Source organism: Metopolophium dirhodum, chromosome 1 (assembly GCF_019925205.1).
Source record: "Metopolophium dirhodum isolate CAU chromosome 1, ASM1992520v1, whole genome shotgun sequence".
Taxonomy (NCBI): Eukaryota; Metazoa; Arthropoda; class Insecta; order Hemiptera; family Aphididae; genus Metopolophium; species Metopolophium dirhodum.
In genome coordinates, this window is record NC_083560.1 from 57,899,870 (window position 1) to 57,908,509 (window position 8,640).

Genomic DNA, 8,640 nt, shown 5'->3' on the forward strand with positions numbered 1-8,640 from the left:
TAAAAATAATATTAAGGGGTATTAAATATCAATAGTATGGAAAAATACTAGGTATTAAAATTAATTTTTGTATTTCAATAATATGGATTATTGAGCGGTTTAAGTGTAAAACACCTATTATCAATATTGTAGAAGAGAATCTCAGTTAAGCAAGTGTTAATCTGTGACAGTATAAAAGTAAATTATTGGTATTTTAATCACTAAACTCAATAAGTAAAATACCACGAGTTTTAGAGCTAAATATTAGACATTGAAAATAAAATATCGAAAATCGACTCATATCAACGTCATGATAAACTTTTTCTCTTCAATAAGTGAGCATACTATGTCACTTATGTAAGCATATTATTGGAAATACGAAACTAAGTTTCAGTGCTTCACTAAAATTCACATTTGCAATTACAAATAAAATTATTGACCCCCAGAGACGTCAAGCGGTCGGCCTGGATGTACTGCGGTAGCAGCGAGCACTACGCGAATGCGCATATCCAAGACATTCCGGAAAATGGGGCTGACGTGGCCCACCTGCAGGCTGAGCCACCACTAGTGGACGGGCGGATGGTGCCACCATCGATCTGCAGCACAGGCCAGTGGTGTTCGGCAAGTTCGAAGTTTTCAAAATTAACGTGAAAGCGTAACAGGCACATGAAACTGTACTATACTATACTATACTATAGTATATTATATAACTACACCACAAATTCGTTTAACTAGTCGATTTATTGTAGAAAAACACAAATTAAGTTTAAAGTAAAAAGTAACTTTTCTATATTATTAACTTAAGAGAGTTACAATTTGGACAGAAAAAAGGGGGAAGGTATTGAGTACTCTGCTGTACAATTTTAGTTGTCGAATGTACCTCGCAATTGAGTAAATCGTTGTAATGTACGGATTGTAAGAATTACATTTTATCAAATTCGTATTCAATGATAAATCAGTGCACACAAACTGAGTTTACAATATTCTGAGTGAATACGGTCGGTCAGCCTATATTAGAATACACGTTTAATACAAGTTGAAAACTGATACTCCCCGTCAATATCTATTGTAACCTCCATAGAAAATAATATTTATTGATGACATAATGTTGTCATGTAAAATGTAAAATGTAAATGCATTTATTAAAGAAAAAGCCAAAGGCCGCGGCACCTGCCCCCCACCCCCCCCCCCCCTTGTGCGCACGCCAATGATGAATATATGCATTAGCATTCCATTATTACCATTAAATGCATTAATTCATTTATACATTTTTTAAACAATCTAAGTTTGTACCTGGCTTATGAAACGTCACTTTGTTACATATTTACCTATACAATTTGTAAATTAATAAAAGACTTTACATAAAAGATCATAATATCTTGGTAATTGGTACCTACCTACTTACATATTATAATTTATAATATAATATGATGATATTGGCTGGACAAAATGCACTGTTAGGGTCTGGTCACACTATGGCGATTCCGCCGTTGAATAAAAACTTGTAGATAGGCATCACTTTTAGATTTATACCTAGTTTATAGAGCAGTGTTCGGAACGTTCACTGAAAAAATAAATTCGTTCTCGTTCATCTTCATATTTTTTTCAAATGAACACGTTCACGTCCACGTTTGTTGAAAATATGAATGCGTTCATTTTTTTTATTTTTATGTACGAATACAAAACCGTGGAAATCATAATATTATTGTTGTTTTATGTTCAGGCGTGCTCACTGGAATTGCATGTATTTTATTTTTATAATTCGTAGTATAATATTATATAATATCATAAAAGTATTATCAATCAATATTTATTAAATAATAAATAAATTTGAACGTCTTAAATATCGTTCAAATTCATTAAATATATAAACGTCGTTCACGTTCACGTTCTATTTGAAAAAAAAACGAGTTTATAAACGCTCGCTCGTTCATGCGTTCACGTTCATATTTAGTGAACGATACGTGAACGAGCGTTCATGAACGACTTTCTTTCCAAACACTGGTTTTTTTTTTTTCTTAATCTTATTTAAAACTAATACATTTACTAATACACAACATATTATTATGGCCAATCGTAATCCATATCCATTATTCGTTAATACATCACAGCGACAATAATTTAACTTTACATATAATGAAATTAAATAATACAACTAATACAATTCATATTTAAAATAATAGGAAAATCTCATACTTTTATCAACTACTAAATAAAAACTTTAAAAAAAAATCATAAAGTAATAAAAATTATATTATATTGACATATCTGTAAAAATATCAGCAAGCATACCTTCATACTTATAATAATTTTTAAGTTATAAACATAGGTAACCTATTTAAATAATAATTAAGTAGTATAGAGTAATGCTTAAGGTATTGACTTATAGGCATTATTATTGAAAATTAACAACACTTATATTCTATGGTCGACATCATTCAATTTTAAAGGAGGATTCGGACCTGAATTAAATACAAAATTATTTATCAATTGTTCTTTATATTTTTTTAATTCATTGTTTTAAACATTTTTCTCTGTCTTTTAGACGCACTACTTTCAAATTGTCTGTTAGACATGTTTTTTTTCAAAAGTCGATAAAAGATAGTGTAGGTCCCTAATTTATATTTTTAATAATCAAATGGAAATTAATAAAATAGAGTAGTTATGCAAAAAATAAAACTGACAAAAGTACAAAATAACATATCCAAAACCAATAACACTGCACCAAGACATGTCTGTAAATCATAATCCGTTTATATTAAACAATAAATAAATGTAACCACGGTTATATTATTAGTTTGTCCAGCCAAATAATACTATAATATTATACTATAATTAATGTGTGTACAAATACATATGTAAAACAAAGAATAACAATGATAAATAGTATTATCTAAAATTCAAGCCATCCAAAATAAATGATTGCCACTTGTCAGTAACATCTTAAAATAATAAAGTTTGTTCATTTTATAATAAAAGTTAGAAAAAGTTAGAAAATGTATTACTTCAACCTGAGGCCCCTAATACAACCTTGGTCTTGAGGCCCCGATGGCCGGTGCAATGCACCCTCTGCACCCCCGCTAAATCCGGCACTGTTCAGGTAATACTAACTACCTTCTGCAAAACCATATTTTATTATTTATTGAATTTGGAACGAATATCGTGTAGCTAGGTAGTAGGTACCTAGCTGTGTCAAAATAAATTTATTTTTTGGTAGGTTTTTTTCGAAAACGTTCAGCTTAACATTTCATAATGACTATTGTATTTTATTTTACATTGTGTGCGAATCAGCAGACGGCAAGTGCTATACGTACGTCTTATCGTTTTTAAATGTATAGAAATGTGCCGAGTATTGATGCATATTCTGTATTTTTTATTTGTGTATGGATTTGTATTATATGTTTGACTGTAGTTATTTTGATATACACCAAAATTTATGTAGTTTTTGTTGGTTCTGGTCTGAATTCTCTAATTAGTCAGTATTTTTTCTAATATTTAAGTATTTAAAAAAATATTGAATCGGTACAAATGTAACAGTCACTTACTGTGATACACTGTTGCACCTATTTTGTTTTATGTTATTTAAATGATATTATGTTATAAGTTTTTTAATAATTTAAAGGTCAAAAGTTGTGTTAATATTTTTTTTTTAAGATAATCTGTTCACCAAAGTTATATTTTATTTTAATTAAAGGTTATCATGTCATAGAGTTTTAACAATTTAAAACTAAAAAAATATGTTATTATTTAAGACAATCTGTTTACCAATGGTATGTTTTATTTAAAAACTATTATATATTATAAGTTTTATAACAATAAAAAAGTAAAAAAAATATGTATGTTACATTTGTCTTTAGTGGCTATTACAATAAATTGTTCCTGTATTGGAAATTAAATTCAATAAGCATTTTATTCAAGCTTACGTAGCGTTCCACTTCATGTCGTTTTAAAATAACCCATGATTATAGTCAGTAGCAATATTATGTTACGTTATAATATTTTATGCCTTGAATTAAAATTATTATGCATGATAAAACAATACAGTTATATTATGAAATTAAGTAGGAAGTTTTTCTTTTATTGTTAAATAATATGTTTTTTTGTGTTTATGACACTGGTGTGATTATAATTTTGATATACTTTCTAGTTTTTTTTATAGTAGATGTAACTTTTTTTTTTTATTACTAGGGTATTAAGGCTTTGACTACTAGGTCATTAGCCTGTGGTACTGTAGGGGAGAGTACTGAAGATTTGTTTTACACGTGTGTGTTTGTTTTGGCAACATTTTTAATTTGGGCACCCATAGGTATCTGCCAAGCCCGGGTGGGGGATGGCGGCACTTGTTCTCCGGACACCACGACTTGCCCGAAGAAAAATGTCGCCCACGACCGAGGTATCGAACTTGGGTCGGCCACTCCGTCCCCCAGTAGATGTAACTATATTATGGTAAATTTCATAAAATTTGGTTTATACGGCAATACGACGTGAGTCGCGAACTCAATAATTTTACTAAATTATAATTTATGGTAATATGTATGCAATAACAAGATATAATAGATTTTAAATCAATACCATCGTCGTAGGGATATACATATATAGGTACTTAGGAATATGGAAAAATCTGAAGGACTATCGTAAGTTATTAAAACCATTAACAACATGGGCGGCTCATTTATTAACTCTCATTATCTCGTTGAATAATCATTTTTTAAACTGGGTATGCAATATGTTTACTTGAGTTACAAAATAGTGCTATATGCTTACATACTTTAAAAATACTAAATTTGACCAACAAATTGTAAATGTTATGTCTTTTTTTCATAATATACCTATTTAAACGTCGCCTAGTAAAAACCCCTTATCGATTAATATCCTATGCGGTGCACATTATAATAGGAATTTGGTGTCCGTGAGAGCGTATTATCGCAGTACGCCGTTAACCTAATTTATTATATTTGTTGTATATATACTATACATGACTGTAAAAAATATCATATTATCCAGTAATTATTATTACATATGAAGCAGAAGTCAACGCATGCAGAGTCAACCAAATTGCAATGACTACGAAAGGTGATGGTAACGACGGAAGCGGGGTAGTTGATCATTTGCGACCAGTCATTTAACATTTTTTAATAATAAAATTGTTCTATTTTGAATATCGAATTTATTATATTTCAGTACCATAATATCTTAAATCGTGGTTGTTCAAAAATAAAGTGACCTTCTAGATTGTAAATCCTGCCGGACCTTGTTTAATTATCTTTTTGTGCAGTACTCGTTATCGTGGTCACCAAAAGGAGAATTTAAATAAACTTTTATAGCAAGTGTCCATAGTTTACTCGTTTGATGGTTTGGGAATCGGAAGCCGAAATATATCTGTTATATATACACCAAGCCAAACATATTATTAAAATGCCTATTTCATATATATGTTCGTCACATATATGTCTCAAAATATCGTATGGTAGATTTAAGCCGGGTAGGTTCGTCCGTGTCTATAATATATAATATTTTGTTCAGCTGGATTAAATGTTGTGCGCCGACAACTAACAACGTGGGTGATTCGTCCACAGCAGGCAGTCCGTCCTATCGGAACTCGGAGGGAGTCGCACGTCCTAAACATCCCATTATATTATATTATTATGCCGATAAGGTCCGGGTACCGAAATGCTATTATAAACAACAAAAAAATATACCGAGAAGACGGTGTATAGACTCTAACATAATATAAGTATATAACCATAGTTCGTTAAATATAACACAATATTATAGTGCATCCCAGAAACCCCGGTACCGACAATAATAATAAATTATTTTTAAGGCGGGTCGTGGTATTTTTATTCTTTCAAAAAGAAAGATTTCCAAATAACTATATTCCGTCTATAACATTAACAACATAATATATTATCTAACCCCTGTCATCTCGAGTCGCCGTCTCCTGTCTGTGTGTCGCCACTTAAATTCCACGCCCCGTCTATACACGTGTGTTTATTTAGTCACTGGCAGTCCAAAGTAATAAACATAATACACTAAAAGCCTATACAATATAATATAATATACATTATGGAACGTGTTCGGGGAAGGTCGAGTGAATTTAGGCATATTCAACAGTGAAGAGAATGTTATCGTTTATCTAATGTAAAGCAATTCAAAAAAAACATTCATCCGATGCGTCCGGTGAGGCATGGTATATTATTTTTAATTTTCTTAAGTGAAGAAAAAAAAACACATTTGAAAATAACATTATTATAATGTATGGTAATTATTTGTTATCGCTCCGCCATACCACTTTGTAGAACATATATCACTCCACTATCGGATAAGTCTGTCCGATGTAGTTAGTTATAGGTAACTTAATATTCATTATTTTCTATAATATAACATGAATCATGATAAAACTTATATACTCAAAAATCGTTTAAAAACATTAAAAAAAGGTGGGTAAGTGGATGTTGCTATGCTGTACAGTAGGTTACAAGTTGGTCACTGTAATGGTTGGTGTAAAATTAGAATTCTATGATATAATAAAAACGTTTCTGAGCGAAAACGGTCAGTCAGCCTATGATATTACCAAGTATGTTTGATGATATTATTGTGAATAAAGTAATTTATATATAACTTATTTACGTGGAACCTTGTTTTAAATTTTCAACCACAAAATAATTATTAAATTTTAAATTTGATAAATTTTGTCGAAATTTGAAATTTAAATGCTTATGAAAAAAAATTGTGCATATGTATTTTTAATATTTTTAAACTAATATTGTAATAATATATCGGGAGCCTTGCCTTACATTTTCATTCAGACACAAAAAAATAAATAAAAAAAAACACACTTCATTGTAAAACCAAAACATTCATCGCTTCCCTCAGAATCTAAAATCACAAATATAATATATCAACTCAATAGTGTTAGGTTAGGTTAGGTCTATGATATTTAAAATAATATTCATCGTTTTTTTTTATTTACATGACAAGTAATAATTTTAGGAAATTTATCTTGAAGAGAAACAGATATTTTGTTTTTCCTAGGTCTTAAATAAATTATTACGCATATTAGATTCATGACGTATTCGTTCGATTTGCGTTGTAAATTCATCCTATTGAACACACTCAAGAACTAACCTAAATTATATAATATTACGTATTATTCTTTTATACCTATGAAATGTAAGAATATTGTTCCTACCTATTATAAAAAAAAAATGTAAAAAGGCAAAGTACACGAATTATTATTTAGATTCTGAGCGGAACAAATAAGATACATTAAAGAATGTATTAATTTTATAATGATGTGTGTTTTTATTTATTTTTGTTCCTAAAGACACTTTTTAGTCAATTTAGTATTGGTACTAAACCATCTCTTTTTTAAACACAAAAATAAATTAATTTACGAATATACTTATTATAAATTATAATATAATATGTTTATTGATATAAGTACCAACTAATATATTGTGATGACCAATCGTGATAATCATCGGTTTTTACTTATTCATATTATCCCACATATATGATATTATGTTATAAACTATATTATAGAGAAAAATAATATACATAATAACAATAAGTGATATAGGTATTAAACATAATGTTTGATCATTATTTTTGGAGTGCATGAATAGTTTTATGTGTGACTACTGACTAACAAAATAAATGTGTAATTAATCAATATAAATATATTATTATACATAATTTAATGTTTAGTTCCATAATATATTTTTTGATTGTAATATACTACAATATTATTTTATAAAATTGATCTTGTGACCTTATATTATCGCTTGGGTACGCTCGGTAAACACATATTGAACAAAATTGAATAGTAATGTCAGTTTCTATACAACACAATAAAGTAATAGATAAATAATGGTTTTAAAATTTTTTTTTTTTTGTGCGTTTCTGATAGTAGAATTCTATTTGATCAGTTGTATATTTAGGATTTTGCTGCCTTGAGTACCTAAACATTTTTTTTTATTTTCTAGTAAGTTTAAGTTTTTAAAAAATGCATAATCAAACTTACAAGAAATTTTTGAATACAGTTAGTTATACTTATGTGTGGTTAAGTTGCAAAATTACTGTAGTCTGTAAGCTATTAACTATTAAAAACGGTATCATGTACAATACAAATGTTTTTATAAACGGCCCTCTTGTACTGGCAGTACGATGTTACTAACATCATAGCCCCATAGGCTAAGCCCCCCCCCAAAAAAAAATTCTAGGTCATACAATTTTAAAATGCTAAATTGCAATGGTCTGCTTGCCTTTAATATATTCAGCCCTCCAAAGTCAAAAGTTGAAATTACGCCTATGCATAGCCCGCAAGAAATGTTTAGTTTAGGCACAGAACAATAGGTATTCGACGACAAACCAATATACGCTCGTATTATCAGATGTGGAGGTTTATTGCACAGAATGGCTTTGTTTATATTTAAACATTAATTGAACGTTTTGTTGACATTGATTTGCCCAACTGCCTAAATCCGAAGATCCAATACAAAAATCCGTCATGTATGTGTCAACTCTGGTGCAGACCCACTCCATTTAATATTATATTACATTAAAATTGATATTTCGTACATTCACCACAAATATGCATTAATACTTTTAATTGAAATAATTGATATAGGTTTAATTTACAAGAGCTAAATATTTTTT